The sequence below is a fragment of the Equus quagga genome, chromosome 4 (genome assembly GCF_021613505.1).
Source record: "Equus quagga isolate Etosha38 chromosome 4, UCLA_HA_Equagga_1.0, whole genome shotgun sequence".
Taxonomy (NCBI): Eukaryota; Metazoa; Chordata; class Mammalia; order Perissodactyla; family Equidae; genus Equus; species Equus quagga.
In genome coordinates, this window is record NC_060270.1 from 78,612,641 (window position 1) to 78,625,465 (window position 12,825).

At 44.4% G+C, this 12,825-nt stretch overlaps 1 protein-coding gene and 1 long non-coding RNA gene across 6 annotated transcripts in view; one reads left to right on the forward strand and one right to left on the reverse strand.

The window, feature by feature from the left end:
- Window positions 1-12,825, forward strand: part of MGAT5 (alpha-1,6-mannosylglycoprotein 6-beta-N-acetylglucosaminyltransferase) — a 328,832-nt gene that overhangs the window by 9,137 nt on the left and 306,870 nt on the right. The gene's annotated exons all lie outside the window — the stretch shown is intronic.
- LOC124238033 (uncharacterized) lies at window positions 1,002-5,932 on the reverse strand. Its single transcript, XR_006888217.1, has 3 exons — window positions 5,803-5,932; window positions 4,956-5,234; window positions 1,002-1,608 (listed from the first exon to the last, which is right to left on the reverse strand). It is a non-coding gene; the product is annotated as an uncharacterized LOC124238033 (long non-coding RNA).

Below are 12,825 nucleotides of genomic sequence, written 5' to 3' on the forward strand. Positions count from 1 at the left end.
GAAGTCCAACAAATGGGGACTGTGTGTGTGAGAGTGGGTGTGTGTACACATGTCCACACACCGCTAGGGCTTATTACCTTATTGTCATATTATCTATGAAAAGAAGTGGAGGTGGTCAGAGTTGGAGCCGCAGATCTGGAGGAGCCGTCAGTTAAATGCAGTCTTTAGAAAATTTCTCTGGAAGGATTTGTTAATATGGCTTTTCCCCCAGTACGTGCTTGTTGGAGCTATAACTTGGGAACTTCTTGGGGATAGTATTGGGTAATGATTTTATTGTACTTTCCTAAAGACTGCAGTAAAGTGTTTTCCACGATAATGAGTTGCTTATTCTATCATATTGCCTTTTCTCTAATTGCCCCTATAACAGAATTAGATAAAGCTTTCCAAAAGCTTTCCATTTTTTTTTTTAAAGATTTTATTTTTTCCCTTTTTCTCCCCAAAGCCCTCCGGTACATAGTTGTATATTCTTCGTTGTGGGTCCTTCTAGTTGTGGTATGTGGGACGCTGCCTTAGCGTGGTTTGATGAGCAGGGCCATGTCCGCGCCCAGGATTTGAACCAACGAAACACTGGGCCGCCTGCAGCGGAGCGCGCAAACTTAACCACTCGGCCACGGGGCCAGCCCCAAAAGCTTTCCATTTTTGATGCCATGACTCATTAATGTTCTCTGTGTTCCAGAGTTCCTTGCTTCCGGTCCACTGGCTTCAAGAGAGACTTTTCTATTTCTTCATTGTCAGTCTTTAGCATAAAGATTACAAAATTATGCCGTCCTTTTATTACTGCTGTTAACAACCCACAGACTTTGTGGCTTAAAGCAATGCAGATATGTTCTCTTATAATTCTGTAGGTCAGAGGTTCACCAGGAGTCTTGTTGGCTAAGATCAAGTTGTCCATTCCGTCCGGAAGCTCTAAGGGAAAATCTTTGCTTTTTCCAGTTTCTAGAAGCCACCCACATTCATAGGCTTATGCCCTTTTCCTCCAACTTCAAAACCGGCAACACTGAGCTTCGTCCTGCCCCTTTGTCATCAGGCCGGCTCTCTGACCACAGCTGCGCAAGGTTCTCTGATTTTAAGGATCTGTGTGATTAGATTGGGCCCTCCCGGATAATCCAGGATAATCTCCTCATCTCAAGGTCTTTAACTTAATCGCGTCTGTCCTGTAAGGTAACATCATCACAGGTTCCAAAGATTAGGATGTGAAGATCTTTGGGGGCCATTTTTCTGCCTACATTAGTCCTCAAAACTCTTTGAAAGGAAATGATTTTTTTACTCTTTGTATAAAGAAATGTTCCTTTCTGTCAAGGAACTTTGCTGTCACCGGAAATTTGCCCATTTCCTTGTTCCTCCTCTTTTTGAATATATTCTGATCAACTGTTTGCAAAACACACGAGTATGTTCGTAATGTTTGAATTCTGCTATGGCCAGACATTGAGCTGCAAACGTTTACAGTGTTGTGGTTTATGAGTTGTCAGCAGTGCTACTATAATATGAGGAAACTGAGGTACGAAGGAAACTCGTCCGGTGTCATACAGCCAGAAGTGGCAGAGCCGGGGTACAAAACTGGGTCTCATTGATTCCAAAGCCTGTGTTCTTTTCACTCTGCTGTTCTGCCTGAGAAGTGATAATGGAAAAACAAAACGAGACATGGTAAATGGAAAATCTAAAATAATGTCAGATCTCTCTGCTTCTGCCAAGGTGATGATAAAGAGTAAATACTGCCTGTGGAAGATTGATGGCACTAATGGCCCTGATTAATGGCCTCCCTGTATCCACACTCCTTGTAACTTTGTAGTCCCCCACCTTCCCCACCCCCACCACTGGGATTGGCCATGAGACTTGCTTTGGCCCATGGGATCTTAGCAAATGCTATGTAAACAGTGCCTGCATGTTTGTGATTGCATTTTGCACAGCTGAGCTTCCTCTCTCAGACCCCTGCCACCACCATGAGAACATGCCCAGGCTAGCCTAATGGAGAGGTCTGAGAGACGTATGGGCATGAGGCTTGACACAACTAGACCAGCCAGCCCCCAACGGACCTGTCAGCCGCTTGAAGTCTCCTGAGCATGTCTTATCAAGATCAGTTAAGCCTGTCCCAGATAACCAGAACCACCCAGCTGACCTATAGAGTTGTGGAAATAATTGATGATTGGTGTGTTAAGGCACTGAGTTCTAGGGGTGTTTGTTATACAGCAATTGCGAACTGATACACAGCTCATATCAGATATTTGAATAGCATAAGAGGTACTTTTAGTGTTTTTTGAAGGTCATTTTGGACTACTTTTGACTAATTAATATTCTTTTAAGATTATCCTTTAGGCTCAAGAACTTGTGCATTATATCTACCCTTTTCCTTCCCTTTTTTAAGATGAAAAATCCTGTAAATTCTTTTTGGTTTCAGTCAGAAGCAGACTTATTTTCCTTTCTCAAACTACTTTTTATTTCCAATATGGTGGCTTTTGACCCACACCTACAACAAGAAATACATATTGACTCAAAACTCAAATATGCATAGATATAACAGCAAGAAAGTTTCACGAAACTGTACCCACCCTTCTCCTTCTGGTGTCCTCTGATGTTTTCTGTACTATTCTATTTCATTTACTTAGAACATGCTGGTCAGGAGTCAGCACTCTGGGCTGCTGCCCATTTTTGTAAATAAAGTTTTATTAGAACACAGCTACTCCCATTTGTTCGTGTATTGCTTGTGGCTGCTTTCATGTTACAGTGCCAGAGTTGAGTAGTTGTGATAGAGGTTATCTGGCCTGAGAACCTCAAGTAATTACTCTCTGGCTCTTAAGGAAAAAGTTTTCCTACCCTTGCACTGAACTGACTTCATAACCTATTAGTTAGGTTCAACCCTCAGTTTAGAAGACACCATTCAGGTGACTCATAACTCTCCTGAATCTCTTCTGGAAATTACACTAAACAAATCTGGCGGATGTGAAAATTGACCCTTTTCCTGTGTCGCACTCAAACTCTCTTTTTTGTTTCGATTCAACCGTTGTTTTTGCTATTTAACATTATACTTGATTGGCTTATATAGGAACCTTCTCAAACATTTCTAAAATGTTTCATCATAAGTAGTATTATGTCCTCCCCACCCCTTTTTCTAATTTAAATGAGGCTTTCTTATGGAAACCAGCTGGAATTAAAATGGACACAAATTCCATTCAAGTGCTAGTTACGTATTCATTAGATTCCAGCAGTGCCTTTTCTGTGATATAATGGAGCCCATTTCTGGAAGAGGTGGAGAAACAGTGATCTTGGCTTGTTTTAGAACACCTTTCTGGCAACTGGTCCTTATTGCCACATTTCTGAGTTAGGGTGGAATTATTTCTGAGCATAATACAATTTAGAGACATTAAGTCGTGGACTATTGGGGTTGGAAAGACGTTGGAAAAAACATTTTATTCCACTCGGACCTAATTGGGCCCTTAAAGGCTAAGTTTCTGTGATGCCTCAATTTGCCAAGTCTGTCAAGGAAGGACAACATTGTTATTTATATGGTGTGGCCAGTGAGTTTGATGAGAAGGATCTGGGGCAGAAAAGGCTTCAGGATGATCTGGGTATGTCTTTCTAAAATATGAAATGCCAGGTGAAGAATGGTCACTGGCCTATTTATTTATTGACAGTGAGAACAGAATCAAAATAAATGAGCTTTAACTACAGCTTGAAGAATTTAGTCAAGTCTGAGAAATGTCCTCCAAATAAGGTGTGTTCTTTGACGTTAGAATAGGTTCTCCTGAGCATTTTTGATGTTAGCTGCCCCCTTAGTTCAGGTGGGTGGCCATCTCTGCAGGTGCTTGGACTCCAGTAATTAATAAGGACTCTTCTGGGTGTCAGCAACAGAAACCTGCTGGAGCTCCTTTCAACGAAAGTGGAGAATTCACATTAGGGCTACGGGAGCAGGAGGCAGGAGCTGCGTGACCCCAGGAACCCCCTTTACTTCCTCTCTGCCTCCATCTGCCTGGCTGCTTAATTCTCCTCTCTGCCTTGTTCTGTTTTTCGTGTCGCAAGGGCAGAAGTCTGGGTGAGGGCACTTGTTGCTGGGTAAGCCACCCAGCGAGACTGATGTTTCTTTTGTAAAGAAAACTCCAGTTTCCTGGGGAGTATCCCCTCAGTGGCCCAGCTTGAACTCGCCCACAGCTGAGCAGAGCATGGGAGCTACAATGTGGATTTTGGCTAGCTCCGGGGAGCCTTTTGGGGGCCTTTTAGAAATCCGGGGGGGGGGACTTTGGTTGTCACTGATTGAGGGGTGCTACTAGCTTTTATTGGCTGAGAACTGGGGATGCTGACCATCTGCAGTGGGTAGAACAGTCTTACACCCCAAAATATATCCTGTGTCCCACTGTGACGATCATGGATGACAAAACATGTTTATTACCTAAGCCTAGAGACCTAACTTACATGTAACCAAAGAATATTTTGCATGTTTTGAGTAAGGATTGAGTTTCCCAGTCGATAAAGAAAGATTGTGCTTTGTTTTGCTGGGAAATTTACCAAGAGGTGTTTGCCATTTTGGAAAATCGCCCCACCCATGGCATCAGCACGTCACTTGTGTCACTCCACATTTGTAGCTGACCCATTTTTTGATTTTACATTAAAATATAAGCATCTCATGACCCCGTTATGCCTTCTAGATTGGTCTTGCCCAACTAATTGGATATTGAAATACACGTTAGTTTTGTATAGATTATTTTCCTTTTCTTCTCATTTCTATTGCTCTTACGGCAATAAATATGTGTATTTGAAATTAAGTTTAGGAAGGTTATCTAAGAATTTGATTTCAGATAGTAAAGGAGTATTAGAAGTTGCTATAAGCTGGAGGCTTTGGGGCTGATAGAGTTTAGAACACAGCGCTAGGGGAAGCGATTTGTAAAGTAATTTTTTCTGCCCCCCAGCCTAATGATTCAGCTGAATTAAACCCTTTTAACAGCAACTATTTAAAAGATAATAACCTGTGGCCCATGCATTGGGTGTAGCTGATTGAGAAAAAGGGACTAGAGATGTTGGCTCCATACTGCTCTTCTCAATAGGTGGTGGACTCTCCATAGTGCAGACCCTCCATCCTCCCATATATGTGGTTCATAGCCTCTGCTGCTTCATGGCTCCGCTGTGGGTCTCCTCATCATTCTGGAAAAGCCTTAGGAGTAGGGAGGGGATGAAGTCAGATTATCACTTGAGCTTCATCTGAACTACTGCAGACCGCTTTGCAGGGCTTCGGGGGGATCTGTGAGCTGCATGGGAAAATATTACACCTTGATTTTCACTAATGTCTCACCAACATTGAGCAATTCCTTAACTTTTGAAGGTTGTACACAAATCACAGTAATATTAGCATTGTCTGTGACTTTGTCACCAATGGAAATCTGATACTTTCATACCACAGTTATAGATGGCTAACAGATATCTTGAAGTAGCAATACTCTTTATGACTTGAAATTAAGCGATATTTCAAATTCAAATATTACACCTCCTGCTAGATAGTATTATTTAATGCATTAGCAAACAAGCTTATGTATTATTATATCACAATTTTAAAAATATTTTGGTAACCATATAATTGACTTCCTGTGTAATCTTATGTATTTCATTATATGCATTGAAAAAATCCAGAGAAGGGGTCTGTTGGCCTCACCAGTCTGCCAAGGGGTCCAGAAATGATGGGGGAGAATTGGGGGAGGTTTTGGATGCTAATACCCTCCACTGCTGCCTGTCTCTTGTGTTCATTGGGAGTTGAGCTCCTCCTGACTTGGCATTTCCCCAAGACTGCCAGATATGGATATGGAGGGAGTGTGGGCTTACCTTCAATTGGTTTATTTTTCTCTTAGACCTGGTCAAAGACTTGAGCTTGATTGACTCTGGCTCATTCTTTTATCATACATGAGGAGGCAAGTTTGTCAGAACATTCCTCCGGCAAAGCTGTATTGATCAGTACTAGGTACAGGATGCCTTTAAAGCTAAAATGTCCTGATTATCTGAAGTGCGATTCTTCTTCAGGTTTTCAAGTGGAGAAAAACCAGAAAAGTTCTGCAGGAAAATTCCGTCTATACAGACCAACTTTCATTTTCCTCTTCGTATGCTTCAAAGTTACATAATCACAACGCAACTCTAAGCAAGTACCCCATTGCCCAAGAAATCTATTGCACAAACGGCTGCCAGGGGTGTTTTCTGTTACCATATGACTTGTGGGGGGAGAGGGCGTTTCCCAGAAATTAGGGTTTGAGATGGAGGTAGACAGCTCCATCGGTGTGCACTTCATCCTGGCTGCTACCTTGCCACCCAGTAATTCCAGCCTAGAGGGTGCGGTGCTGTGGCTATACCTGGATTTCTGGGAATAGCATCAGCCTTTTTCTGTTTCTGGAAACTTCTATTGATAGGAAATGACTTTTCCACAGAATAGCCTACTGTTCTTGCCGGCCTCCAGACACCAAGTCATTGTTGTGCTGCCATGTCTGTCTTTTTCCTCTCACAGCTTCTAAGTCTATATTTAGAGCATGAAAGTGCTGAACATTCCTTTCTGATTCTTTAAAAGTTGAGCACGGGTGGGATCTTCATACATTCAATGTTAATACCTTGGATGACCATATTAAATAATAATGAGAGTAATATTTTTTCAACTTTCGTTTCAAAAAATATTATGCTGGAGATTGGAATTGAATAGTTTCAAATTTTTAAGATTCATTTTTCTGTGGGTTTACTTATTGATCAAATTTCTAAGTGAGTAAAAGCCATTCCTTTAAGGAAGTAGGGGCAGCCGCATTATATCATATTGTGACTGCTCATGTCAAAGAGAACATACATGTACTTAATAAGCTTATCAATGAAGTGACAGCTTCTCTCTCACTTTTTTTTTTTGTAAAAGGGAACAGCAAAATTCTGTCATTACCTGTGCTGCTGATTGCTATTATAGTTTCCCATGCAAGACTGTGGGTGCTATTCGGCCTAAGTTTTAAGGTGCTATATCTCAGATCCTTTTATGGAGAAACTGTCCTATTGTTGGATTGGGAAGGCCAGTTTTTTTGGCTTGAGAAAGCAGGAGATTCACCAGATTCATTGGCTGAGGGATGGTAATTTGACTCACTTTGAAGAATCTCTTACCCCACCGACCTATTCTGAGCCGCATTCATTTGGCCTATTTTTCATAGAGTTTTGGTTTGGGATGGATTTCAATCTTAATCCTACCTCTGTGGAGAGAGTAAAGCAAGTCCAGAAGATCTGGAGTATAGGAGTTTAAATCTGCACCAGTGATTCATCTCCTGGTCAGATGGACAACAGCATTAATGGTGCAGCTGCTGGACACAGATAGATCCCATTACCATTTTACAGACCTTGTCACAATGGAAGTGGAAAATGCAGGTCCTGTCTTCAAACTGACATTCAGAGGGTAAGGATCTCACATGCAGAGAAACGCTTTTTCCCGAAAGTAGACCTCTTGAGCGTGTAGCTGGTGTTCTGAGGGATCCTGGGCACTTGTGGGAACCAAGCCTTGAGCACCCTGTCTAATTTCTTGCCTATGACAACCCTGTAAATCAGATTGCTTTGTCTTCATTGAACAAATGCAAAACCAAGGTATGGAGAAGTTAAGTGTCTTGCGTGCAGTAACTCACGTAATTATGAGGTGCCCATATAGCTTATCCTCCAAACCTGAACACTTTTGAGAGTGAAGGGGGTACTAGCAGTGATTATGCTGGAATAACAGGTGCAAGTGGGGACATATTGTCCCCCTACTCATCAGGTGCAGATTGGGGATTTCATTCAGGTCTCCGATTCCACAGCCTGTCTGCTCTCCATGAGCTACATTAGATCAGGTGCCTTATCTGCAGGTGAACTGGTGAGACGCGTACTGAACAGTCTTCTGAAGATGAGATCTGCACGGGGTGTAGAGCCAAAGGGAAATTCCTTGAAGGCTAGATAAAAGTTCCCTCTAAAGGGCAAGAGAAATGCCTATTGGAGATCTTTGTTCCTGTAAAAAGGTAGAAAGAGTTTTCTTGGGAAGGCAGATGGTTTTTCTCTAGGTAAAAAATGGTTTTTCATTTTTTTTGTTTGAAAGAATGGGTCTGCTTTAGCATTTACAAGAAAGATAAAGTGAGGCTCCTAAAATCTCATATCTACGACAGACATCTTCCTAGCCCGTGGCTGTTATGATACAGTGGTATAACGAATTCTTCAATAGTGAGGTGTGTAGATGAAATTTACTGCCCCTGTTTTTAGCACTCTGTCCACGACTATTATTATCCAGGCAGATTTGTGTGATAGCATCCTTACTATGAGATGTTTAGATAAAATCTCAGCACTTGAATATTTTGCACTCCCAGTATTGGACACTCCAGTTTGTGATGATCCTCTGTGAGCCTCAGACACACCCGTGTGAACAGGCGCAGCAGAGGTGCAGACCCGAAGATAGATGAAGCCCAAGGTACTTATAACAGATATTACAGCCCAACCATGAAAAGTAATAAAGAACATCACACAGCACTCCAGGATTTATTTGTTCACTGTGTTATGTTCTTTTTCTGCCTTCTAGGCCCGTTAAGGTGTGAAAGCAAAACTTTCCTAACAGAGTAGTTCCGTAAATACCATGGCCTCTAAAAAAGTCCTGCTGGATTGGCATTCGTCACGTCAGCACTGCCAAAGAATGACATGCTATTCAAAGGCCCCTGTGGGAAACCTAGAGCAAGCGGGCAGATGGGTGAGAGTTCTGTGTTTGGTTAGAAATTTGGGATCTGGCTTTCAATTGAGAGCTGTTACTTGGCAGTTATTCTCCACCCAAGTTCCTGGGGGATCTGCCTTCTGACCCTAGGAGCACCCAAAAAAGACTGGATCCCAGAGTAGGCAAAATGAAACTTTCCGGTGATGAAGAGGAAGTCTTCTCCCATCAGGAGTGACCAATGGGACTAGAGAGGGACTGGGGGTCTCAGGGATTGCCCCGCCCCTATGATTTTTTTCAAGCTGCTCCCTGGAGAAGACATTGATATCTTGTTGCCTTTTCAAAGGCCAGACTTTTCTCTGGAAATAAGAGAACCACAGGTTTGGAGCAGAGGCGTGAGAAGGGGAAGGAGGGGGCCTGGGTGGCCAGCAGCAGCCTGTCTGCAGTGGAAATAAGAGACCGTGGAAGATGCAGAGCAGCTGTACTGTCTTGGGTAACAAGAGTCTTCTTGAAATGGGGCGGGAAACATCAGCTGAGAAGTCAGGAGATCTGGGGGCTGGTGCTTACCCTGCCACTAACCAGCTTTGTGAGCCTCTGTCTCTTCCGCACAAGTGGGCGAGTTGGGTCAGATGTTATCCAGCGTGACTTCCAGCTCTACAAGGCTTTGATGCTGAGCCACTGAACCATCTTTGTAGGGCTCACCCATGTGGCTAAATAAACATTTACTGAGTACTTATATGTCAGGCATAGGGCCTCAAAGGTGACTGCAACAGCTGACCTTATGTCTAGGGTGGGGCCCTGCCATAAACACTCCCGTTGTGCCAATAAGAAGAATGGCTAACTCTTAGAAAGCATTTATTGTGTGCCAGGCAGTGTTATGGATACTTCCCATTGAGTTACATCTATTAGTACTTTTCATCCTCCCAGCAACCCTGTGAAGTAGGTAGAACTGTTCTAATGTTAGAGATGAAAGTGAGGCACAGGGAAGTGAAGTAATTTGTCCCAGGTTTCACAGTGGTGGAACCAGGATTCGAAGCCAGGGAGCCTGGCTCAAGAGACCACACTGTGCAGCTCTTAGAGGGGAGTGCTGTCATGTCTTCTTCTTGTCTCCACTGCTGGACTGTGAGCTGCCTGAGGGCAGCAACCACGTCTGCCTTGTTAACTGTTCCTAGTGCCTGGCCCAATGTAGACTCTCGGGGCATTTTTGTTGAATGGGTAAATGGATGGATGGATGGATGGATGGAGAAGATAAACAAGGTCTTCAGGGAGCTTATAATCTAAAGAGGAAAACAGATGCATAAACACCTAATTTTGGTCCATGTCAGGCAGGAAGGGTACTTAAATGTGGGGCAACAGTGAAGCCTTCTTTGAGCCTTGAAAGATGTGCAGAATTTGGGAGAATCAGGTGGAAAAGGCGTGCCAAGCAGAGGGGCCCTGTGGGCTACCTCTTGCATTGCCTCAGCATTCAGTAATTCCCAGAGGACAGAAGGCAAGGCACAGGCTGTTGGGGATGGGGCCAGGTCAGGAAGAGCCTTCCCTGGGAAGGCATTTGGGCTTGCTCCTGAGAACGGTAGAGAGCTCCTGAAAGGGTTTAAGCAGGGGAGTGACATTAGCAGCCTTGGATTTCAGATGGGGTATTCTGGCTACAGTGTGAAGGATGGAAGGAACAGGGACACGAGATCGGGGCAGGGGAGAGGCGACTGCAGAGATCCCAGCAAGAGATCATGGGAACCTGAAGTGGAGGTGGAGGAAGAGGTGACTAGAGGGGTAGGAGGGGAGAGTGACTTAACTTTGGGCATGCTGAGTTCAAGGCGTCCTGGGGCTGCTGGTGGGCTGTGCAGGTGCTGCCATGTTTAGGGCTGAGCCTGGGAGGCTAAAGACCACGGTAAATGTGGTTTAGGCATTGCCTGCATCGGGTGGCAGTTAAAGCCAGGAGAGTGGATGATATCTCCCTGAAAAGGGTGTTACCCTGCAAGAGCCAGTCTGTGGGAGCTGAGCCAAAAAGAAGCCCCTGAAGGATGGCCAGAGAGCCTGGTCCTGCTCGAGCAGAGTGTGGCCACGGGTTTTATGGAACTCGTAATCTTCACTATAATGATAACATGTTTTGAGCCCTTACAGTGTGCCTGGCACATTTACGAGCACTTTGGGTACTTTCACTTATTCGTTGTTCATAAAAACCCTTTGTGTGTTATTCTGATTGCTATTTTTTACAAATGAGGAAAACGAGGCACCCAGAGGTTAAGTCCCAGTTACCCAAGGTCACATGTGTTGCATGACCAGAGGGCCCCGATGAGATGAGGCCTCCTGAGTTTTTATTGAGTTTGTCAATACGGAAACCTCTGAAGGCCTTTGCATATCCCACCAAACGAATGAGGCTGGGAAGGGAAGGAGGCTGTTGGAGCTGTCTTGAGGGTGAGAGGAGGTAGGTCAGGGTGGTGTTTGGTGTTTTGAAGGATGAGAGAAAGAGCCAGCTCAGAGGAAGATTTTGAAGATACAGGCAGGGAAGGGCCTGAGGTCTCAGCAGCAATGCACTGGGTGGTGGGTCCCAGGCACAGAGGAGAGAGGAGGCTGAGGGGAAGGAGGAGACTGAGGAGGGGACGGCGCCGCTGGAGGGAAGAAAGCAGGAAGGGCAGAGCTGTTGTCAGAATTGGACAGGGGTTGTATGAGTCCGTGGACGGGAAACGTCCAGAATAGGTAAATCCACAGAGGCAGAAAGTAGGTTAGTGGTTGCCTGGGGCTGGGAGGAGGGGGAGAATGCGGAGGACTGCTTAATGGGGGGTTTCTTTTTGGGGTGATAACTAGACAGATGTGATGATTGCACAATATCATGAATGTACTGACTGACACTGAATTGTACACTTTTAAGGTTAATTCAATGTTACATGAATTTTACCTCAATGAAAAAAAATTGGAAGGGGGAGAAGAGGGCAGGTAGAGAAGTGGGTCACACGCGATGACCAGGATTTTCTGGCCCCCACTTGCTTCCTATTACCTAAGGGCTTTATTTTCATCGTCTTCCAACCCATGGCGTTGTTTTGTTTACTGCAATGTAAGTGCTGTGAGATTCAAGCCTGTCCCTCTAGTACTGGAACAGCATGTGGCACAGAGTGGGTGCCCAGTAAATGGTGCAATGAATGACAGAATGGTTGAGTGATGGGTGAAGTAGAAAGTCAGGCAGCCTCCTGGAAGTAGAGTGTGGAAGGGAGTGCTGATTTGAAATCGCTGGCTGAGCACAAAGGGAAATGGACTGACTGGGCATGAGAAAAAGCCCAAGTTCTAATGTTAAGAGACCTGCAGAAGATGAGGGCGTGAAGTCACCTGGTGTTCGTGTGGTTACTATTTATTCATCTACTTTTTCTGGCCCTGCTGAACTGCCCGAGTGCAGAACACAAGGGAGACCGAGAGTGAGTTTGTTGTTACATGTTGGGGATTTTGCTGGGTGAATAGAGTGGAGAGACAGGGAGTTGGGGGGATAGAGGGCATTGGCAATAAATGGTTCTGGGAGGTCAGCGAATCTGGGAGGGATAGACTGTGGACCCCAAGAATATGGAAAGAAGTGATTACGGGACCCTCAGGCATGAAGGGTGGCCATGAGTGTTGGGAGTGGAGACAGGGACAGCTGACCTGGACAAGATGTCGGGGATGTGGCTCAGGTGGAGTGAAAGTGAAGGTCATTAGGCTCCAAGTGGTCACTATGTTGCAAGCCCAGGGCAGTGATTTCCAAAATTTCGTACTTAGGATAATGGGGTATGGGAAGAACATATGAAAGCTTAATTATTTTTTCCCTTAAAAATTAAGGACTTTAGTAATCTTCACATGTTGATTATTTTAAAATAAATTAACGTGTATTAGGGGTACATGCTCACTTTTTACTAATGGGACGTGTGACCAAAGTAGTTGTGCAGGCTACTGGTTTGGGAGGTTGGACAGGTCCTTGGATGACATCATTGGGAGTGATGTCATGTGGGAGACCAGGTCACATGGTTTGCTGAAACAGAAGCCTTGTGTCTCCTGTGACTCTGTTACCATCTCCTGGTTGACCAACAAAGGATAAGCCTTTCTTCCAGAAAGGGCATAAGGTTTCCCTGGAGTGACTGGCTCTTTGCAAACCCCTTATGTACTGCTGCAGATCACCATTTTTTTTGTGTGTGTGTGTGAAGAAGATTGGCTCTGAGCTA